The sequence below is a fragment of the Gopherus flavomarginatus genome, chromosome 15 (genome assembly GCF_025201925.1).
Source record: "Gopherus flavomarginatus isolate rGopFla2 chromosome 15, rGopFla2.mat.asm, whole genome shotgun sequence".
Taxonomy (NCBI): domain Eukaryota; kingdom Metazoa; phylum Chordata; order Testudines; family Testudinidae; genus Gopherus; species Gopherus flavomarginatus.
In genome coordinates this window covers 5,960,106-5,981,546 of record NC_066631.1, presented here as the reverse complement: position 1 = coordinate 5,981,546, position 21,441 = coordinate 5,960,106, and the positions used below count along the sequence as shown (strand labels likewise).

General features: G+C 48.0%; 1 long non-coding RNA gene across 4 annotated transcripts in view; it reads left to right on the top strand.

Moving 5' to 3' along the window:
* LOC127034717 (uncharacterized) overlaps positions 1-21,441 on the top strand; it is a 163,182-nt gene that overhangs the window by 89,937 nt on the left and 51,804 nt on the right. For all 4 annotated transcript variants that reach the window (XR_007769465.1, XR_007769464.1, XR_007769463.1 and 1 more), the window contains 2 exons: positions 17,533-17,908; positions 18,015-18,158. This is a non-coding gene — a long non-coding RNA (uncharacterized LOC127034717). The remainder of the gene's footprint in view (positions 1-17,532; positions 17,909-18,014; positions 18,159-21,441) is intronic.

The window sequence follows — 21,441 nt, the reverse complement described above, 5'->3', positions numbered from 1 at the left end:
AATGATGGGGTCTAAATTAGCTGGTACCACTCAAGAAACAGATCTTGGAGTCATTGCTTATAGCTCTCTGAAAACATCTGCTCAATGTGCAGGAACAGTCAAAAAAGTGCACAGAATGTTAGGAACCGTTAGGAAAAGGGTAGATACTAAGACAGAAAATATCATAATGCTATATATAAATGCTACACCCACACCTTGAATACTGCGTGCAGTTCTGGTCACCCCATCTCAAAAAAGATATATTAGAATTGGAAACAGTACAGATAAGGGCAACACAAATGGAGAATATGGAACAGTTTCCAAAAGAGGAGAGTTTGAATAGAGTGGGACTATTCCACCTGAAAAAGAGATGACTCGGGGGATATGTACAGGTCTATAAAATCATCAGTGGTTTGGAGAAAGTGAATAAAGAGGTATTTACCCCTTCATATAACACAAAAATCAGGGGACACCCAAAGAAATAGACAGTAGGTTTAAATCAAACAAAATGAAGTTCTTCTCCACACAGTGTTCAATCAATCCGTGGAACTTGTTGCCAGGGGATGTTATGAAGGCCAAAAGTATAACTGGGTTCAAAAAAGAATTAGATCAGTTCACCGAAGATAAGTCCATCTTCCCTGATTGAACTAACCTTGTTATCTCGAGCCTGATTCTTACTTGTGTATATATACACACCTGCCCCTGAAAATTTCCACTACATGCATCCGACGATGTGGGTATTCACCTATGAAAGCTCATGCTGCAATACGTCTGTTAGTCTATAAGGTGCCACAAGACTCTTTTCTGCTCTTACAAGTCCATCAATGACTATTAGCCAATGGTCCGGGATGCAACCCCATGCTCTAGGTGTCCCTAAATCTCCAACTGCCAGAAGCTGGGACTGGGCAACAGGGGGATGTATCACTCAATAATTGCTCTCTTCATTCCCTCTGACAACTCAGATATTAGCCTCTGTTGGAAGACAGGACATTGGGCTAGATGGACCATTGGTCTGACCCAGTAGGGCCGTTCTTATGCAGACACTGGCCAAAGGCAGAAAAAGAGCTGGAAGAAATGGTCAATATTCATCATGGCAAACTGTTCACAGTGGGGTGCTGAGCAGTTGCATGGTTTAAAGGTTGAAGGGATGTCTGGTGACAGAGATATGGACAAGTTGCCTTTGCAGATCTTCACACCCTATTTGAAGGCAGAAAATATGAGAGAGAAAGGAAGTCAGGGCAAGGAAGAAGCAGCATAAAGATGCAACTAAAAGACACTGAGGGCTGGAGAGTCACGTGGAGAGGAGTGGACTGAGTAACGGAGCAAAGGAACAACGGAAGAGCCAAGAGAAACATGGCATGTCTTGCAGACTGTAAAGAGGAATCCCCCAGAAGAGGGTGGCATGCTCTGTCATGCGAAGAGAAATGGTTTGTTAGCATGCCCCGTGAATTGGCACACTGCAGCACACTGCACTAGCTGAGGGGAGCAGTCAAGATGCAGTGTAGCACACTGTACTAGTTGAGGGGAGCAGTCGAGATGCAGTGTAGCACACTGCACTAGCTGAAGGGAGCAGTGAATTGTGGTGCAAAGTACTTCACTTTGCAGTAATGCCGTGCAGCATGTTCCAGTGAGTGAAGGAATCAACATCATGACGGAAGGGAGCTTGCTGCAAAGTTCAGTGATGCAGTGCAACGCAATTCAGGTTTCCACTGAATCGGCTGGAAATTGGGATGCAGGTTGCACAAGTGTGCAGCGATGGAGTATGGCTGGCTGCTCTGATAGCTGGGCAGCAGTGTAAGATGATGCAGAATGATGTAGCCAGAACTGATTACTGGGCTCGTTTGATGCTCTTACTGCAGCTGGAAAGCGTGCATTGAGAGTGCAGTGTGGGGAGAGGGCAGGGGGTGCTGCCATGGAAAAAGTGTTGGGGAAGGAATGCTGGTCTTGAAAGAGTGGGCAGCTGTGGGAGAGGGAACATTTTGGTGTGCGGGAGGGTGAGGAGCAGGACATCTGGGTTCTAGTGCTGGCTCTGCCCTGACTCAAGGAGATGGCAGATAAATCCCTTCCCCTCTCTGGCCCTCTCTCCCAGTCTGTGAAGAGGGGATAGTGACCCTGTACCAGCATTGGGCTCCATGGACGACACATGCTGAGCAGTCTAGGGGTTATTACTCAGGGGTGAGGATGATGGTTGCAAGTGCAGATGGCTCTGTGATGTCAGTAATGAGCATAATATTTCAGAGCCTTTGCATGGTCTCTAGCCATTTCTCCTAGATGGCTCCCAGCTTCCCCACCACTACCTCCTGCAGCTTCTCCAGGGCTTACCCTCTCTGCAGCGAGTAGCCCATTTAGGGCTCAGGTGTGGACTCCGAGCTGCTCTCTTTAGCTGAAGCCACAGAACTTTTTCTTCTGTTTAAAAGAACCAGATGCACATTGGAGACACTGTTGGGAGAGAGTTCAGGCTGGAGAAAAAGCCCAGGAATAATGAGGCTAAATCATAAAATGTGTGAACTTCCCTGCTCACATCCATTGCCTGAAATCACTCCTGTCACTTTGACAATCTCTGGTGGGCTGAGGGAACTGAGCAGCCAGGTTTTATCAAAACAGATCCAGGGTCAAAGTGAAGGAGAAGAGAATAATTCTGTGTGGGCAGCCGCTCTCTGCATGCCCCTTCCTGCCAGCAAATGCTGGGGCTGTGCCAGGCTGCTGGGATCTCTGAGAAACAGGAGGCAGAAAACATATTATTCCAGGAACAGGAAAGAGAAGTTCAGAGGTTTTTTATAGTATGTCCAATGAGCACCTGGCTTTGGGGATCTGGGTTCTTGTTGCTAACATGGTGGGGATGGAGGAATCCCTGCTTATGGCAGCAGCTTCCCCTGGGCTGGTGTGGGCTATAGGAAGAGTGTTTGGATTGGCTCTCCCTTCCAACGCTGGGCTCTGCGATGAGCTGTGGCTGCATGGGCATCCCTGGGATCACGCAGTTATTGGAGAGGGGGAGCACCCTGGCTGGTGATGTCACCTGTTGCTAGCACACCCACTCTTGAGGCAGATACGCTCACTCCTCTCCTCCCCCGGGGTTTGATGCCCCCACTTCTTCCCCCTCCAAGAAGGGCTTGTGGGAATTCTGCTTCCTGGGTTGCTGGTGAAGACTTGACCTTACTCCCTCCCAGAAGGTCTCTTGGAGTCTCGGCTGGGCCCAAAGCCTTTCTCCTTCCGGAACCCGGACAATAGCTCTGGTCTATTAGCTCAGAGTGACCTAGGAGAGCTGCTTTGCCCAGGTGCTAGTCAAGGCTGCCTGTCTGCCCACGGCTCTGCATGTGGTCTGGGCTTCACTAGGCAGGGATGGAGCTGACCAGAGAGACTCCCGCTATGTGTCAGAGAGAGCCAAGGGCCACAGCATCCCAGCAGAAATCTCTGTTCAAATAATTGACAAGTGGGAATGCCAGGCCCTCCCTTGGTGTAGCTGCATCACCTCAGACCACCTGGAGCACCAGAGCCTGCAGCAGGACAGCCAGCTACTCTCTGTGCTTCAATCCACCGCAGGCAGCTCATATTCACAGACACTTTCCCCCTCCTCATTGTCTTCTTTCCTAGGCACCTACTTTGCTCCTTGGCGATTTCCATAGCCTTTGTCTGTCTCAGCACTTGGTGTGTCCTGGCATCTACTCTCTGGCTGGATGCTTTACCCCCAGCGGCTCACATGTGTGGCTCACATCCCTGGTTTAAATCACCCCTTAAGCACGCACCTGTTTGCTGTTGCTTTTGCTGCATGACTGTAACTAGGTGTGAATTAAATTACTTTAAAATGTATGTATTTCTTTTTTTTTTCCCCATGCAGAGTTGTGATAAGCCGTGAAAGGTAAACTATAAAAATGCATAATTGCACTGTATTCTCCCCCTCTCCCAACACATGGCAGAAATGTACTTTATCGGGGGCAATATGGAACGTAGGGGGGAAGTGGCAACAGTCAGCTGGGTAAAGATTAACTGCAGAGCCTGCCTGCTATGCATTCACACCAGGATATTCAGAAAGGAGAAATCTCAGACACTGGTGCCTTTGCTGCTAGGCTTTGCCTGTGAAGAAGGGGCCACTTATTCTAGAGAAAGTTCTGTTGAGTTGCAGGTAGCAAGGAAGCAACAGTTCAGTAACTGGGTGGCTGTTTCTACATGTGTTAGCATTCCTATTCGTTCCTACTTGTTCACTAGGAAGTCAGTCAGCCATGCACATCTTTGTCCTATCAAACAGAGAGAAGAGTTTAGTGCGGAGGTTAATTGCAGTACAAGGCAGGAGCCCCACACTCCATTATTTCTTAGCCTGGGTGGTGAGTATGAGTTCTCGGATTCGGCTGCATTGGGCTACCATATGGGACTTTGAATTAGGTTAGTTAGAGTGATCGAACTCCCAAAGTTTTGGCTTGTGTGTGCTGAGCAGACGGTTAGGGAGAGAGGCTGGTGGGAGCTGAGGGTTGGTTTCTGGATTGCAGCTGAAATAAGGTACCACCGTTTGTCCCATGTAACTGCCCGGCTGGTGGGGCCCCAGAAGCAGAAATCTGTGGAGCTATTTTGTTTAATGTAAAAGACCTTTGGACTTCACTCCAATGAGACCCTTGTTTAGGAACAAGTTACAGCACAGGGAAAGAACTGGGTAGCTCAGTAATCAGACTGAGCCTACTTTGTGGTCATGCCTAGTCCATGGAAAGATCCTAATTTCCATGAACTTGGTTTCCAGCCTGTGGTTCACCCCCAGGTGAATCAAGGTGAGCATACAACAGTGAAAATTCAGAATTCAAGCTGTGAGATTGGTCACCCCAGTTGCAATGATCTGGGGAATTGGTATGTACAATCTGACATTGGGGGTCTGTACATATGTTTGTCAGACTACAGACTCCATTTGGGATACGGTGCTCTTCCCCTGCTCTTTTGTCCTGTTACCTCCATGTTCAGCTGACATTCCCAAGGCCGGTGGTAAAGCCCTGACAACAAAGGGCTGTTAACTCAGGGATATCCTCTGTTCAAATCCAAACACTTTCAACAATAGCCTGGCTCGCAGCCAATAAAGCTGTTTTGTGAGGGCAGAGGTCACCTGGCAATGAAGTCACCCATAGAAGGTTGAGATCACCTGAGAAGACTGATCCAGGAGTCAGCTGACAGAAGGACTGGAAGGTTATAAAAGGGAAGAATCACAGAGCGAGACACACATAGGAAGGACTGGGACCAAGTTAATGAGTCACATGATGAAATTCCTGGAAAGAACCATCAAGAAAAGACTTTGTGAGGAATTGGAGCATTGAGTAAGTGACATTCAATTTGAGTTTATGCTGAGAAGGTCAACCATGGATGCAGCGTTTGCAGGCTGAATATTTCAGGGGAACAGCAAGGAATTGCACGTTGTGTTTGGGGATCTAGAGCAGAGTTCCTAGAGAACTGATACGGTGGTGCCTGCAATCACACAATCTACCAGAGACTATCATGGACATGCAGAAAGATAGTGAGAAGTAGCTGTGGGAAAAGTGAGTTATTCACTCTGATGGTGGGTCTGCATCAAAGCATCAGCCTTTGGACCATTCCTTTTGTGACTGTTATGGACACCTGTTGTAGTAATTAGGCCTACAACTGTACCGCAGTTGTGAGCCTAACGGTGGAAAAGGAAGTAGACGTTTATAAAGTGACTCAACAGCCTATAACAAGTGTTGAAGGGAAAAGATGCAAAAGTGAGAGAGACTGAATTAATCCAAACAAAAACAGACTACGTGACAAGAAAATGGGGGACCAGAAATTAATTGCACCAAAATTGGCGTGTCAGATATCAAGCCTAATTGGTGTACAAAATAATGGAGATGGGCTACTCCACCAGTCACTCCCTTTTCAGGAGTCCCTAAAGAAAGAGACTCTCAGGAGAAAAATTGGCTACTGGTGCGAGCTTCACCACCAGGGCTGCCACCCCTACAATCTCCTGGGTCCCTGGATCTTCTTCATCCTGACCCTGAGAGATATTCTGACCAGAGTGGCCAGAAAGAGGGACCCAGACGACCTCACCACCGTCACTGGCTTCAATTAAATCCCAATGACCACCTGGGATAGAATCATAAACGACTTTGTCTCTCCCCCGTCCCATGCACCCCTGGCCCGCCAGTGTGTCCTTTTTCTTCTATTTTCTGTCCCTCTCCTTTTGTCTTCTGTCTAATGCAGCAGAGTAGAGGGAGCCCCTCCGGACTGGAAGGGATGCGCTGCTCCTTATCTGACATTATGCTGTTGATTTTGCAGTGGTTTACAACTATACAGGGTGGGCTCCACTGTGCAGTAAAGACCAGCCCCAAACTGGGGGCAGAGGGCAGCTGCATCAGCTCAGCTGGGGCTGCTCCACAGAGCAGGGCCACTGTGCCACTCCGTAATAGGGGCAGCCTGCCTGCCCCAGCATAGAGCCTGCCCCAGCCCCCACTCCTTCCGGGATGCTAGCAGCCCAAGTCTGGCACCAGGGACCTTGGGCTGCTCTGTGCTCTAGAAATTTTTGAGGGCAGGGCAAGAAGTTCTCTGGCCTCTGTTATACAGGTCTGACTAGGTGAGGCCAATGGTCCCTTCTGCTCTTCCAGTGTATGAGATGGGGAGGAGACTTCCTGTATCCCTTCCCCTACCACACACACAGCAGGCCATGGCCAAGCCCAGTATTTTCTACACAATAAATATCAGACTGTACTCAATACCAGCTCTGGGTGACCCCTGCTTTGCTCGCGCCGCTGCACTCTGAACTCCCTGTTCTGTGTCCCAAAATACCTCAGAGTGTCAAGACAGCTGCTTCCTGCCTCACCCTGACACACCTGGCAGTTGTAACTGCTGTGCCCTCCTTTGCAGGGACGTGATGTAAATAGCTGCCATAAGCAGGAAAGCTCTTAGAATCTCAAGGGTCATCTAGTCTAACCCCCAGCCAAGACACAGGATTTGTTGGGTCTAAATCAGCCAAGACAGCCTCCTTTTGAAAACCTCCAGTGAAGAAGTTTCCATGACTGCCCAAGGCAGTGTTCTATGCAAATTTCCTTGAGGTGTTGCTACAACCTCATCAGGAGTAAGACCTAGCAGGGCATAGGGATATTTATTCTCTCCATATACTGTATTACCTAGGAGGAATTCCTTGCTCCGAATGCATGTGCTTCATTCTGCTAGTTCCTGCAAGAACTTCGCCCAATGCGACACATTGTGATTGATTGTTTATGGGGACGGTTGGTGTGTTGTTTGTATCTGCAGTTTATGAGCCGTGTCGTCGCTATCTGCAGGATAAATACAACTCAACAACGAACGCTATAGAAGCAGCAATGTCCCCCCACATAACTACACAATGTGCAATAATAGGCATTAAAAAAAGTTTGAAGCTATTAGTCAATTTTAGCTGAATGAAATTTTGGTCATACAGCATTTCACTTCTGGTTAATATCCTCTCCTAAGTGCAATAGAGCCACGATTGCCTCCTCACTGTCTCGGGGTGCAGAAGATTGCTTCTCTAGGAAGGATGTAATGGGCATTTTAATACCTATTGTGTGCAGACGCAAATAACTTGTGAAGGTTTGAACTGTCTTGACAGTTACAACGGGCAATAAAAGGAAAAGCACCACTATGACCGGTACGTGCATTGCTGCTTCTAACAGCTTTGTCTTGCAAACTCCTTTCTATTGATTTATCTCCTTCCAGCCTGCGGTCTCCATGAGCCAGACCACAGCCTCCCACTCACAAACAGCACTCAGTCACTTGCCTAGATGGAAGCAGCACCCCCTAGTCCTTAAATATCTCCCAGGCCCCCATGGCCACTCAACACTGTGACCAGGCCAGTGTCTGCCTGTCCATCTGTGATGAAATGGGAGTTTCCTGTAATATTTTTATGATGCCTATGCATGCCTCAGTTTCCCTCTGTACTTTGCAATGGGGCCAAAGGACTAAAATGCTGCTCTTAGGGAAGAGCAGGAAGCATGAGGCGCTGTGTCACATTCCAGTCTGGGGTCGAATGAATGGGTTGGTAACGGAATGGCTGAAACCAACCCATACCAATGGAGGGTCCTCAAAGACAAGAGCAACTGAATGATTGACACTTATCCCTGGGAATCTCCAGCGGGCGGAGCATGTGAAGGCAGCATGGGTCAGCAGGAGTTGGACAATGGACCGAAAGGTGGCAGGGCTAAGAGTTAGCGTTTGCGGACGCAGCGAAAGCATGAGGAGGGCTGTAGAAGCACCAGGTGGGTTAGCAGAAGAACTAGGAAAAGGAGCAGTAGCAAGGACTGGATATGGAGAATCAGAGGAGCAAGAGGACACACGGAGAGGAAAGTGGGGAGAGACCACAGGAAGCCAGTTGCACATGAACCCAAGGTGCCAAATGTTGCCCCAGTTTAAGGAAGGTTCAGGGGAATATGGATGCCTACCTCTCTGCCTTTGAGAAAGCCTGCAGTGCGAACCTCAACCCCTTACTTGGCCCCAAAGTGATATAGGTGAATTGCCAGATGGACGGAGTGGATACTGGGGACTAAAAGCAGTAGACCCTTGAACTGTTCAAAGTTTGAATGGATATGTGAGATGCTCTGGGGCTGGGGGCGCTGGGGTGGTGTGCCACCCACCCAGGGTTGGGGGGGCGGGGCTGGCAGCTGTGATGGGCAGTGGCCTCTGGTGGGGAAAAGAGGAGTGGGGCCTCAGGTGGAAGGGGTAGGCCAGGGTGGGAGCTAGCCTCCCCGAGCCCATGGTTTTCCCATCGGCCTTGCCTTCAGGAGCAGTCGGAACCCTTGAGGATCTGGCACACTAAAGAGGTTCCTCCCAAGAACTGTTCAAAAGCTGAAGCATAACACGGATCCTGTGAATCTGTGATGCCGCCTCTCACAGGGCTGTCATTATTTCTGCCAGTGGTCCTGGAAGATTAAAAGGGCTATTTGAGACCCTGTGTAAACAGCTGCAACTGCGTCAGGCTGGAATGCTCACATGAGGCCACTGTTTGGCCCTAAATCTCTCCAGAGTGGAAACTTAGATCATCCTCCCATAGTTTGATGCACACACACATTTTATCTGTCTGTCCTGACTCTCCAGGAATTGCCACAGAATCTGGGGCCTTGGGAAGCAGAGCCTCCTGCCCCCAGGGAGGCAGGTCAGTATGTTTATCCCACAATACAGGAGTGGGGGAAAAGAGACACCGAGTGCTAGAGTAACTCCCTTAGAGGCCCAGAGCACTGGGGATTGACCCCACGACTCCTGATCCAGGGCCCTAACCAGGAGCCAATGCTTGTGTGTTTTGCACACAGCTGAATGCCCCAAGACTGGTGCCAAGAGGAAGCCCGTGTTGTGCAGGGCTTGTTGTGACTAGGAGTTGGATCTATGAAACTGCTTTAGGGCAGCCTTGGCAGTGTCACTGAGTGAGCCACTTGCCTGCTTCCTGTTCCCTTTGCAAGGACCTGTTATCAGACCCTGACTGGGGAGCAGCATAACATGGACTCACCTGACTACCAGCCTTTAACTCAGGGGGATGCAAGGAGTTCAGAGTAGAGGGGGAAGGGCAGGAAGTGGTGTCAGCAGAGGTATGTGATCTCCAGGAGCAGACAGTGACAGGCCCAAAGCTTCAAACCCCAGTGGGGATGTGTAACAAGGTGGCACCCACCTCTCACGAACACATCCTTGTTCAGGTGTGCCTGCACCTCTTTCAGTCTGTGGTGACCCCTTCTGGCAGTGTCTAGTGACAGCCCTCTGGCCGAGTCTCTCACAGTCTGTGAGAAACACCTCAAACTGACCCTTCCAGGATATTAGTTAACAAAGTCTTTAAGCGCTCATGGCCCTGTTAAGGGGCCATGCCCCCAAGCCTTCCTCTCTGGAGAGTCTTTGCTCACTCTGGTCTCTTCTGGCCCTAGCTCTCCAGCTAGGCATCCTAACAGTTCAGATCCCTTCTGGGGGTTTATTGCTGTCCAATTGTAGGCCACTTCCCCAGTGGCTTATGTGGGGACCCAGACCCACCTCCTACTCCAGGTCCCAGTCCAGGGACCCTAAGAATAGAAGCCACTCACCACCATGTCCCTTTAAAAAATGCTTTCAGTTCTCTGGGCCACTTCCCCCAGCCCCAACCTTCACCATTGCTTCACCCTTATCTCAGGGCTCTTCTGTGTTTAGGCCTAGCAGCCAGCCAGGAGCTCATTCTCACTCCACCAGTTGAGCTGTCCAGCATACTGCAGTCCTTCAGCCCACTACAAGCAACAGGTGCACTCCTCATGCTCCAAGAAGGAACTGACTCTGGGCTGCACTGCAGCTCCTTTTATATTAGCCTTCAACTCTCTGATTGGATAGCGCTTGCAGGCTCCCCCTGATTGGCTGCATCCCACAAAGCCTCTCTATGCAGCTTGGAGGACTCCTCTACTATTCTTTTCCTGGGATGAGTGTGGCAGGACTCTAAGGCCTCCAGCAGGGGGCCTCTGTGCCTAGTCCATCACAGGATGGCTTTTCCCTCTGTCCCAGGTCAGGTTCTTCCTTCAGTCATACATTGCCACATCTAAACTGTTACTATTTGTCCTGTATTCTCTTAGGACTTGGGGCTGCGGTGTTATGCTGGAAGGAGCTAATGGCCTCAGAGACTCTTGGATCCAAAAAGAATGACAGACCTACTTAAAGCCAATGTATGTGACCAAGCCCCCTGTGACGGTGCACCCCATAAGGCTTTATGGAAATATGCTTATGGATGTATATATATGACATAACTGGAATATGTTTTATGCTACATATGCCATGTAACATATCTCTGTAAAGGTTATGATCTACTGAATCTATTCATTCTATTAGTATGCATGTGTCATTGCTGTATTCAAAGTTATGAATATTGGCTGTGTACTTGCTTGATTTCTATGTAGCCTCAGTAAAGCATTTGGTCAGCTTCTTGAGAAAGAAATGTGCAAATTAAGTGCCTAATCAAGAAACACTTAAAGGACAAAGAATCTTGGAAAGTTCCAATCCAGATAAGAAGTCTACCTGAGGATGTTCAGGGTAACATGTAAACAATGGCTGCTGCCTGTAAAAACTGAGTTATGCATGGACATGTGACTTGCCTATGTGACTCCAAAACTCCATCTTGGAGCTGGACTTTGCTTAGGAGAGAGGAGGGGGTCTCCACCCATGAGAAAAAGTCTATTTAAACCCTGGGACACCCCTTCATTTTGTCTTCAGCTGGCTCAAAAGAGAGCCTCTCCACCCCCAAGGATACCTGAAAGAAACTGGAACAAAGGACAGTAACTACAGGGAGTGAGAGTGATTGTTGGACCCAGACTAGAAGGACACTATTCTGTAAAAGAAAGCTTACTGGAACTCCACAGAGGGTGAGTTTTTGTCTGTATTCAGTTTTCTTACTGTATTAGACTCAGAGTTGCGTGTTTTATTTTATCTGACTTGGTAATTCACCTTATTTTGTCTGTTACTACTTGGAACCACTTAAATCCTACTTTTTGTATTTGATAAAATCACTTTTTACCTATTAATTAACCCAGAGTATGTATTAATACCTGCAGGGGGGGGGGGAACAGCTGTGCATATCTCTCTATCAGTGTTACAGAGAGTGAACAATTTATGAGTTTACCTTGTGTAAACTTTATACATGGTAAAACGGATTTATTTGGGGTTTGGACCCCATTGGGAGTTGGGCATCTGAGTGTTAAAGTCAGGAACACTTCTTAAGTTGCTTTCAGTTAAGTCTGTAGTTTTGGGGCACGTGCTTCAGACCCTGGGTCTGTGTTGGAGCAGACTGGCATGTCTAGCTCAACAGGACAGGGTGCTGGGGTCCCAAGCTGGCAGGGAAAGCAAGGGCAGAGGTAGTCTTGTCACATTGGTTGGCAGTTCCCAAGGGGTTTCTGAGATCCAATCCATCACACACCCTTCTTCAAGCTCACCAGTGGGTGCCCAGATCCCTGTCTCCTTCTTAAGCCCTAGAGCAATTCACAACCTAGGGGAAGACAGGCATCTGGCCTCCTAAGTCATGTGTAGGGTCCAATCCAGTAGGTGTGTTCAGAGGGTGCTTACTGAATCAGGGCTCTCAGGTGTGTTCAAACAAAATGGGGGCAGGAGGGAAGGCAAAGGTGGGGATCTTCCTTATGAGTTTTAGCCCAGTGCTCAGGGCACTCACCTGGGCTTGTGGGAGACCCCTGGTTGAAGTCCTGCCTCCAGCTGATGGGGAGAAGGGCTTTGACCAGGTGAGTATCCTAACCACTAGGCTAAAAGTTATAAGGAATGTCCTTCCCCCATGTCCCCGGCTTCTTGCAAAAAATTTCTTCAGTGCTTAAATCCAAAGAGGGCTCCTGGCTGTGGATTGCAAGCAGAACTAGGTGCCTGCCTGCAGCCTGGACTTAGGCATCTATGTCTGTGAAGGGGGGGGGCTTAGCCCTGGGCAGCATCTCCAATTGGCTAGCTCTGATAGCTCGCCATCTAGCATGCTGGCTTTTGTGGATCACAGTCTAAGGCTGCAAGTTCCTGTCAGTGGTTTGCAACCCCATGGGGGGCTAGAAGCAGGTTTCAGGGGGTCTGTCAAAATAAACCAGGGAGCATACAAAAAATTAGAGCCATTTCACCTTTTGCTATTTGGACACATTGCTTTTTTTTTACTTACCAGACAGTGTGTTAATTTTCCTATGTGATATGCCGAAAACTATGGGCTTCAGTATATCTAAGCATGTGCAGAAATGAACACATTCACCTTCTGAGGTTACAGAGCACGTGCTCCTTTTACGTAAGGTGTAAAGGAGCTATTTCAGCAAGAGCACAACAAGCTACACAGCACAGTGAAAACCCTTGTAAACGCAAACAATAAATATCAGATACGGATAAAGTTTTAATTTTACCATCAGCTTCAAAACAACAAAACCCACAGAGCGAGGATACCGAACTTCCTTCCACAAGTTCAGCCGCCGGAAGGGCTGAAGGGCACCGAGGAGGTGGTGTGGGTAAGAAACATAAAGCTGCTATTAACCTGGCCACATTTAGGAAATACGAAGACAGCTATTTGAATTTTGGTGTTATTTGTTCTGGAAGTGGCCATATACCTGAACCGCAGTGTGTAATTTGCACACCAGTACTGGCCAATGAATGTGTGAAATCCTCCAGATTACCAAGATATTTAATTACAAAGCATGAAATCTGTAAGGACAAACAATGTTCATTTTTTTGAAGAAAAGGCTAAGGAACTGCTTGGTACTAATGCAGTGTTGAAATCCACAACTACAGCAGATAAAAAGCTTGTAAGGTCATTCTGCATAGTGGAGCAGAAAACTACTAAAGCAAAAAAATTGCATCGATTGCTGAGACTTTGATAATGCCCTGTGCTATTGAAATTGCAAAGGAAATATTTGGAGAAGAGAAGGCCAAGGTACTGGCAAAAATACTGATGTCAAATGACCATGTCAAATGACAGATCACTTCTATGTCAGAAGGCACGGTTTCATAGTCTATCGATCAGCTGGGTGACAATGATTTTGCTATACAACTAGATGAATCCACAGACATTTCAAAAATGTCGTAAATGTCCCAAAAATGTCCTTGCTCATGTTTGGTATGTGTGGAATAAGGAAATAAAGAAAACCTTTTGGTTTTGCCAAGAGCTCAAGATGACAATAAAGTCAGATGACATTTTCAAACTGTTAGATGATTTACGATTTCAGCAGAAATCAGCTGAATTAATTGCATCAGAGTCTGCACGGATGGAGCTGCAGAAATTACCAGAAAGAATTCTAGTGTTGTGCAAAAAATAAAAGCCGTTCCACCTCACGCTGCTTGGACACATTGTCTTTTTACACTGAGAGGCTCTTGCTGCAAAAGATCTTGAAGCAGGTTTTCACAGTGTTCTGAACACAACAGTAACACTTGTTAATTGTATTAAATGCAGAGCAACAAACTCCAGGTGTTTTGCTGGACCTTGGGAGGAAGTGGGTGCAGAGCACCACTCCTTGCTCTTGCATACAGAGGTGAGATGGAGAGCTCGAGGCAGAATGCTTACCCGTATATTTAATCTCAAGGAAGAATTATGTACTTTCTTAGCCATTAAGAAACCTAAACGTGTCAAATTGCTGAAAGGTGACATGTGGCTGGCAAAGCTCGGTTACCTTGCAGACATATTCAGTGAAATGAATAAGCTGAATAAAGCTATGCAAGATGGCAGCACTAATTTTACTGTCCAGTGTGAAAGAAGTGAGGCTTTCAAAAGAAAATTACAACTCTACAAAGTTTGTGTCTCTGGGGGCACGACTGATATGTTTGAGCTCTTCCATTCTTCCATTCACAAGTGAAATGTTGACTTTGATGTAATTAAAGCTCAGCTAGCAACACTTCTGGCTGGTCTGCTTAACAAATGGAATGCTTATTTTCCCAAAGTCACAACAGAACAAACCGCTACCCACATATGGACTATAAGCCCCTTTAGTGAGAACATTAAAGCTAAACTGCCATCCACTGTCCCATAAAAACTGCTAGAAGAGCTCAATGCTGTGGGAAACATTTTGGTGTGAGTGTTCTGATGAATACATAACTGCTTCTTCCGCAGCACTGAAAGTTTTGATCTCCTTTGGTACCATCTACTTATGCGAAGCTGAATTGTCAGCCATTTATTTAACGTGTGCATAGTAGTCTAGCTAGCGATGACATCTTCAGCGGCATGATGCAATTCTTCTAGGCCACCGCTGAACCCAGACAGCAGAAGTTCATCTACAATGTGCGTCTGTGATGTTGCACTCCGTATGCTTTATGAAAATATGCTTATGAATGTGAATATGATGTAACTGGAATACGCTTTATGCAAAAAGTCTCTCGTAAGGTATCATTACAAAGCTTATAATCTACTGAGCGTGATCATCCAATTTGTTTGCATGTGTTATTTCTATGTCTGGAGTTAGGAGTATAAGATATAAACTTGTATTACTGATGTAAACATATTAAGTGGAAGCCATTATAGGCTGCTTTAGAATTAATGAACTGTAAATGACTCTGTTTACTTGCAAACCTTCCTGTGTACATTTGGGCTAGACCAGGAAGAATGTAGGCTGGGGCCTCACAGGATATGTGATCATGTCACCTGATACTGGAATCCATCTTAAATCTGGTACTTTTCCATTTAGAAGGAGGGGTGGGGATCCACAGAAACAAAAGATTCCCACCTTGTGCCAAAGCTATAAAAGGGGATGGAGCAGGACAAAGGAGTAGGTCATAAAAAAGCCTCTGTTTACCACCTAACATGTCTGCTGAAACTAACAAGGACTGTACCAGGGAAAGGATTGGACCCAGATTAGGAGGGAGTCCAGTCTGGGAAAGAAGCTTATTAGAACATCTCTGAGGGTGAGATTTCTTAGGGCTTGTCTACAGTACCGCACAGGATCGATCTAAGATACGCAACTTCAGCTATGTGAATAGCGTTGCTGAAGTTGACGTACTTAGATCTACTTACCGCAGTGTCAAATGCTCTCCCATCAACTCTGCTTGCATTCCTCATTCTGGTGGAGTACCATAGTCGACAAGAGAGTGCTCAGCGGTCGATTTATCACATCTATACTGCCCACCGATCCAGCTGGTAGTGTAGACAAGCCCTAAATGTATTAGGCTAAGACTTGTGTGTTTTTGCTTTATTTTGCTTGGTGACTTACTTAGTTCTGTTTGTTATTACTTGAAACCACTTAAATCCTACTTTTTATACTTAATAAAATCACTTTTGTTTATTAATGAACCCAGAGTAAGTGATTAATACCTGGTGGAGCAAATAGCTGTGCATATCTCTCTATCATTGTTATAGAGGGCGGACAGTTTATGAGTTTATCCAGTATAAGCTTTATATGGACAAAATGGATTTATATGGGGTTTGGATCCCGTTGGGAACTGAGTATCAGGGTGCTGGAGAGGTAACTTGCTGAGTGGTTTTCAGTTAAAGCCTGAAGTTTTGGAGCCGTGGCCCTGAGTCTGTGTTGCAGCAGGCTAGCATGTCTGGCTTAACAAGGCAGGGTTCTGGAGTCCCAAGTTGACAGAGAAAATCAGCTCAGAGGTAATTTCTGCACAGCAGGTAACAGTCCCAAGGGGGTCCCTGTGACTGAACCCATCACAGTGGTGTAGCTGGCAGGATCTGTGCACAGCTGATTGCTTTGAGACACTGGTAGTGATTTTAAGTGAGTTTAAAGTGTGCTGGTAGGAGAACAGACAAACTGGTTACAGGTTTGTTATTTGCTGTTTGCTTATTACGGGTAAGGGAAATAGAGGCAGGAAAATCAGCAAAATGAGTGAGGATGAGGCTCAGAAGAAGCTAGAACTGAAGAGGTTGCAGATTGCTGAGAAGGAAAAGGAACATAAAAGACAGATGGAATTAAGACAAATGGAGATTGATGCACAATTTGCCCAGGAAAAAGCTGCTCACGAAAGAACCATGGAAGTCCAGATGTTAGCCCAACAAGCTGCTCAAGAAGCAAGGCAGCAAGCTCAGGAGGAGAAGGAAAGAGAGAGGCAGCAAGCCCTGGAGTTAAAAGACAAAGAAATACAGGCCCAAACTGAGGCCCAGAAACAGGCTTAAATTGAAGCACCAAAAGCTGCCCTTTGCGCCACAGTTGCACAAAGGGCTGTCACGAAGGCCCCGGGGATACTGGTTGGCTGCACAGAAACATTGCCTAGTCCAGAACCTGTTCAACAGGGACCACTGGTGATGGGACAGGTCAAAACTAGGGGAGTAAATTGTGGGGTTGCCAATGAGGGACTGGTTGGGGATTATAACAGATATCCATTCCTCTCACCAGAGTGTTTCTGCGCTAACATCCTGGCGTGTCGGATGAGACCATAAATGGCGACGTAACAGCAAACGTGCAATTGGTGGTTTAAAAAGGTCATTGTGCAACAGCAGGCTTGAGTTGGCACTTTCTTTCTCCAATAACTTGCCAATGGCAACCTCTCATCTGATATGAGGAGGAGCAATCTTGCTCAGAACTGGGAGCCATGGGAGTGAAGTCGATGCAGAATGCCAGAGATGATACACATGGCAGCATGTAACTGCGTATCCACCATTTGGTGTGTGACGATTGGCTCCATACTGGTGCGCAGTACTCTGCCACCGAATACGAGCTGGCAAGAGCTGATGTCCACAGAGTTGGAGCATCAGCACCCCATGACGAACCTGCCAGTTTGTTAAGAAGATTGTTACGCATCTTAACTTTAGCTGCTGTCTTCCTCAGGTGGGCATGGTAACTCAGTGTGCGGTTTAATGTCACACCTAGATAGGCTGGTTCTACTTCATGCTTCACCTTTTGACCGTTCAGATAAATATTCAGTTCTCAGGTTGCACTGGCATGATGAAGATGGAACAAACTAGAGACTCTTTTTATGATGTTTGTCTGGTGGTGCCAAGTCTTACAGCAGTCAACTAACTTTGTTATGTTCCGCTTTAAGGTGGCATCAAGCTTGTGGAATGTCTAGGCCTGGATACATCTACAGATGTCATCTGCGTAAATGAACTTTTTTGACTCCGTTGTTGGCAGGTCATTGATATAAAGGTTGAACAGGGTTGGCGAAAGCACAAAGCCCTAGAGTAACCCATTGCTTTGTCATCTCCAGGCACTCGTCATCTTCCCCATATGGACTCTGAACTGCCTATCGTGAAGGAACAGTTCAACGACACCTGTGACCCAAGGTAGCAGGACCCGTGATACCTTCATGAGCAGGCCAGTTTGCCCTCCCATATCGTTAGGTCGATGAAAACAGCACCTGTTTTCAATTTTCTCTGGAAGCCATTTTCAACAAATGCGGTCAATGCATGTACTTGGTTGCATGTGCTATGGCCATGACATCAATGAAAACAAAATACCCAGCCAGGATGAACGCTGACCATGACATGCGTGTGTGCTTGTCAAAGACACCCCCATGCCTGGACAGAATTGTTGATCAGCACCAGCAACAAGTTTCACACTAAGGGCAGGTCTGCACTACGGGGGTAAGTCAACCTAAATTACGCTACTCCAGCTATGTGAATATCGTAGCTGGAGTTGACGTAGCTTTGGTCAACTTACTCTGGTGTCTTCACTGTGCTTCGTTGACAGGAGATGTTCTCCAGTTGACCTCCCTTACTCTTCTGGAAGAGCTGGAGTACTGGGGTTGTCCAGAGAACACTAGACCTGCAAAGTCGATCCCTGCTGCATCAATTGCAGCACCGTCGATTTCCCTGTAGTGAAGACTAGCCCTGAGTAAGTAAAATAAAGATAATATTTTTATTTTTGTACTATATTATTCTTTTCTTTTGTATATTATATGTGTGTGTGTGTGTGTGTGTGTTTAACTGTCTAACGATCCATTTAATACAGCCTTTAATCTACTGGATATTCAGAAAAAATGTTGTTGTAGCACAGGTGGGTCATGGAGTTTTTACAGAATGTTGGAGAGGTTCAAAAATAATAATATTGAGAACCCCTGGTCTAAGGGCAGCACCCATCTCGCCGCATTCATTGTGCGTGATGCCAGACCCTTAACTCAGGCTTTGTGAATCCCAGTGTGCTCCTGGGATTTTCCAGGCACTTGAAAGTTAGGTGTGGTAACACCAAGCATTGCAAGACCCAAGTCCCTTCATGAATCTAGGCCTCAGGCACTTTGAAATGTGTGCCCCATGTCTACGAGGAAATACCTTGTATTGCCATCAGCAGATCCATAACATCTGTAGCCTTCAAACAGCAGTGTTCTGTGCTGAGTGCATTTATTACACAAGCTGTAACTAATGCGAGCAAAGAGAAGTGATTTCCCATGTATGTTGTGACCACAGTGCAACTGGAGTACAGTCAACGTACAGGCTTGGCACGCTGTAAATGTAACTGTAACCCCTGGCTCAGCATGTGCTACTTGTCCCCATCTGGTCTGATGCTCACAGGATAGGAGTACGTTACAGGCCCCAGCTACAGAGACTCAGACCTTGAGCTCTGCAGGTCCCCAGCTCAGCCTCTGGTGTGTCAGCCCAGGTGTGGCCATCATGTAGCAAAGTGCAGTGAATACACATCACTAAAGGCTGTGGACTCCAATGGTTTCAGACCCAAACGGACAGCTCAAGAGGCCTGAGAAAACATCTTCCTGAGTCTGCCTAGCACTGATGAGGGCTGGTAACTATACCTTCCACCGGAGGGCTCACCAGCTGGGTGCAACAGGAGGAGAAAGACCTGGGGCTGTGAGTTGATCACGGGATGTCTATGAGTCACCAAGGGTTTGGCCCCTCACCCCGAATCAAGGGGGCAGCAAGGGGGAACGGAAGGGGGACGTGACCACCCCAATCACCCTGGCAACCCTTCTCCCTCAATCAGCAGTCCCCAGCAGCCAGTCAGAGGGCAGGAGCAGGGCCGGCTCCAGGCACCAGCCCACTAAGCAGCTGCTTGGGGTGGCCAGCGGTGAGGGGCAGCACGTCGGGCTCTTCAGCGGCAATTCAGCAGCAGGTCCCTCACTCCCTCTCAGAGTGAAGGACCAGCTGCCGAATTGCCGCCAAAGACTGAAGCGGCGGCAGTATTGCTGCAGATCTTGATCGCGGCTTATTTTTTCTTCTTTTTTTTCTTTTTGCTGCTTGGGGTGGCAAAAACCCTGGAGCCAGCCCTGGGCAGGAGGCAGCTTGCAAGCAGTCTCTGACCCTGGGAGAGCCCAAGATGCTGGGAAAACAGAGGGAGTCTGTGAATAGCCTGGCCTTCCCTCCCTGTGCGGATGGACATCTCCCTGCAGCTGGCCTGCAAAGTACTGCCAGGCCCGGCACGTGGCCTCTCTTTAACCCCAGCCTGCAAACAGGCCTCAGAGGGGACAATCCACTTCTTCTGCCCCTCCTGCCTGCAACAAGAGGAGACCACTCGTCCCTCCTGCCACCACCTGCAGCCCTCCCACACCAGAGACAGGAACAAGGGGATGTTCAGTGACATTGAAAGATGAGCAGTTAAAAACTAACAGGGAAATGGTTTTTTTCCATATAAAGCACAATTAGCCTGTGGAACTCACTGCCACCGTAATTCAATGAGGCCCAGAGTTTAACAAGATTAAAAAAGGGCCTGGACATTTCTAACAAGAATATCCAAAGCTGTCATGATTAATGATACCATTTTTGGAAGGTATATTAAAGCCCTGGCTGAAGCTAATCTCTGATATTAGAGAGCAAGATGAAAGCTACTCGGGAAGGGGGACAAATTATCCTCATCTGCTACTGCAGAGTTCTTGCGCCTTCCTCTGCAGCATGTGGCGCTGCCACTGTTGGAGACCGGAGAGTGGGTTGATTGGACCCCAGCTGTGGTCCAGTCTGGCAGTTCCTGTCACTGTTCCCACATGCGCCCCTGCACCCCCCCCCCACACACCGTTTCCCTCGTAGAAAAGGACACACAATGATGGGGATTACTTGCTCTTTGGAATGGCCCCTTTCTAGCACCCTCCTGTAACCCTGCAGCCTGGCCGCAGTCATGGAGGGCCGGTAGCTGCACTGCCCTGGAGCAGAGTCAAAGCCGCTGCTCCCTGCTTTGCTCTAGGGGGCGGTAAGTTACCTCACCTCTCTTTGTGGAGCAGCTTACTCGCCGCTGTGTTCCTGGAGGAGAGGGGCAGAACCAGGGCTATTCCCTGTGCCCTCCCCCACCCACCCACCCACAGCAGGAGGCCTGGCTGAATAACCTTTGTTCTCCCCAGCTTGGCCAATCCACCTATGAGTAGGGGAGAGCAGAGCGTGGCCCAGAGGCTGGAACAACCTAACCCCATCCCTGGCTGGCTCTGGGAGGTGGGATGGAGAAGCTTTGCAGCCCCATTAGCCTTTGGGAACTGCTTTGCCATCACACATAAAGTTCACACTCACGAGGTGCCCCCCCAAGCCTGTCTGGCTGTCCCTGGCCGGTTCGTGCATTGTGCTGTCTGGGACAGGCAGACGTGAGCTCACAGGAGCCCACTCTGCTCCCAGCACCACACAGGCAGCGCCTGGGCATGCGCAGCATCCTAATTTAGTCAGCATGCTGTGCTGTCGGCTGGTGTGTGGTTCAGGGCGCCTCCTGTCCCCCTCCTGGCAGCTCCCCCATCCCCTCCCTGTGCACTGCCAGTGATTGACAGGCACTGTCCCATCTCCCAGAGACAGTTCAAAAGCCAGGAAAGGGGGTTTAATCCTCATGTCTGGCTGTCTGATTTTTCTCCCTTCTCAACTGACGTTCAGGGAGCTCTCCCGTCTTCTCAGGCTCCAAGTATGCTGGGAAACACTCCCTCCATTCCGCAGCAGGGCCCTGTCATTTCCCTCAGGCTCAGTTCATTATCGGAGCACAGGGAAACCAGGCGGGACAGGACCTTGATGGCATGTGAACGTCATGAGGGACGGACAAACGTTTGGCCCCTAACAACGCAGACAAAGCCAAGAGCCTTTCCTTTGGTTCTAACAACTTAAACCAGATCTTCCATCTTTATAATTTATATTACCACAGCGCCTAGGACCCTGGTCACACACCAGGACCATGCTGGATAGTAGAGAGACAAGCTGGGGGCGGGTAA